Raw genomic sequence first — 2,049 nt, forward strand, 5'->3', positions numbered from 1 at the left:
TGAGTCAACAAAAATTTGATGAGACTTATGTACCAAGTATTCTATCAAGTCTATCATATGGTACAGCTACTGAAGACATTTTCACACCAACAAAATCTTTTTAAATATATTCTTACAAAATCAAGTGAGAACCTTGAGGCCAATAAATCTCTGAATACACAAAATTCTACTTGGTAAGACCCCTCCCTCCCTCAATTCACATCCCAAATCTATCATTTCCTTCATCATCATTCACACGTTATCTCCTCAGGTAAGTCACGGTAAGGCCTGGTTACTTCCATCAACCTCAAATGCCTCTCTTTACTGCCACTTCATCCCATACTCGCAGCTCCTCCTACCATCCCCTTCCTTCCTCATGAGCGTTACCAACAACTTCCTATATATGTCCTCCATCCATTAATAAACATTCCTCCTATTTCTCTGGCTGCAATAAAGTCTCCACCCCCCTCCCCACCCCCCAGTACCATTTCCTTATAAATTCTCTCTAAAAGAAGATGCTACTCTTCCTACTTTTCTACCTTCATGAAAAAAGGATACTATTTGCACACCACTCTTAACTAATGCTTAACCTTTCCTCTTCTGAAAAACTAGCCGTCAAAAGAACACTCTCCCTACCTTGGGCACCACCTGCTACTGTCCTCCCTAGACAGTGGTGCACTTTTCTGGATAACTTAACCGCCTCGTGAGTCCCCTCTCCACTGCATTCCATGCTTTCATGCTGAATGTTCGCGATAATTTTTCTAAGACTCCGGCCTCAATTTCAACGGCCACATCATGTTCTCTATTCCAGTACTGTTTTCACTCAGAACAATAATTTGTTCAAGATCCTGAACTTCTGAAATTCCTCTTATAATCACGTTTTTTTTTTTGGATTTCACTTCTCTCAGTTCCTCATTCCTGCTGAACCTGCTCTTGGCTCCCTGAATACTTTCAGTTCCTTCATCATTTCTCTCCCCGAGTCCATCGGTCCCTTCTTACCTTCCCTTACCTCCTTCCTCAAACCCAAACCCAAGTAAGCCATTCCAACAGTGCCCTGCTTGCAGCCACGACTTCCTCACCTAGATCTAGCCCATCCTGTCAACTCTACTCAGGATGACTTGCATGACCCTTTCCTGCTTCTCCTATCCAACTATCAAACTGTGGAAAAAGTCATAAGATGAAGTCGAAAGATCCCTCAATCATGCATTGGTATTTCTGATTAGTCTCCACCATAGTCTTCAGCTATAACACAAAGGACAATGACATAATACTGTCAGATTACCTGGTGAAGTCAACTAGTGTTTACAGCACACACTGCTCCTTCCCGTTCCACACTTCAAAGCTGTCGCCTGCTTGATGATAAAAAAAAAAAAAAAAAAACCACTTTAGTAAATTCTTTACTTACACTACAAAGTAAGAAAAACAAATACTATATTTACGACCTAAAATATATTCAAAAAATCAACAGTAAAGAAAAAAAAATCCAATTTAACAATATTGGAAACTCAAGTTACCTTAATCCTTTTGAAAAACAATGTAATGTTCATAAATGTTTACCCCCCTCCCAAACTTGTAACATCCCACCAAACAGCAAAGTGACATCTTAATACCTACTCTGGGATATAATAAAAAGTTTTACCCTAATTATCATTTAAAGATCCATGCCAAAGCTTATTCTTCTGATCGGTCCAGTCGTTAACTTCCTGCCACTCAGACTATTCAAGGACTTTGCACATCCGATGATGAAAAAGAGAGTGTTTGTTTATTTAAAATACTAGCCACTCCATAATAAAATAACTTTATCACTACATAAACACAGGGTTACCTTCACGTCAAAGATTCATGATTACCACGGTTTCCAGCGACCCTCATTGGCAAGATGTTAGGGAAGGAAAGGAGCAGGTGCACCCAGGCTCTGGAACACCCACTCCAGTAACTAGAGACTACCAGAAGGCGGAGTCTGGAAAGCGGTTATGGGGCGGGGGTGGTAGGGGCGCCCAGAAAGCCCGCTTCTTCCAGCGCCAAAAAAAGGCCGGTCACCCGTACGACATACCACACGGATCTCAAACC

General features: G+C 41.3%; 1 protein-coding gene across 1 annotated transcript in view; it reads right to left on the reverse strand.

Annotated features, from left to right (window-relative positions):
- The window catches only part of PCM1 (pericentriolar material 1), an 86,972-nt gene extending 85,017 nt beyond the window's left edge, over positions 1–1,955 (reverse strand). Inside the window, exons 1-2 of the mRNA XM_023737221.1 lie at positions 1,619–1,955; positions 1,262–1,328 (exon numbers count right to left, since the gene is read on the reverse strand). The gene's annotated coding sequence lies outside the window, so the exon portion shown is untranslated. The remainder of the gene's footprint in view (positions 1–1,261; positions 1,329–1,618) is intronic.
- Positions 1,956–2,049: the final 94 nt, after the last annotated feature.

The sequence above is a fragment of the Trichechus manatus genome, unplaced genomic scaffold (assembly GCF_000243295.1).
Source record: "Trichechus manatus latirostris isolate Lorelei unplaced genomic scaffold, TriManLat1.0 scaffold00099, whole genome shotgun sequence".
Classification (NCBI taxonomy): Eukaryota; Metazoa; Chordata; class Mammalia; order Sirenia; family Trichechidae; genus Trichechus; species Trichechus manatus.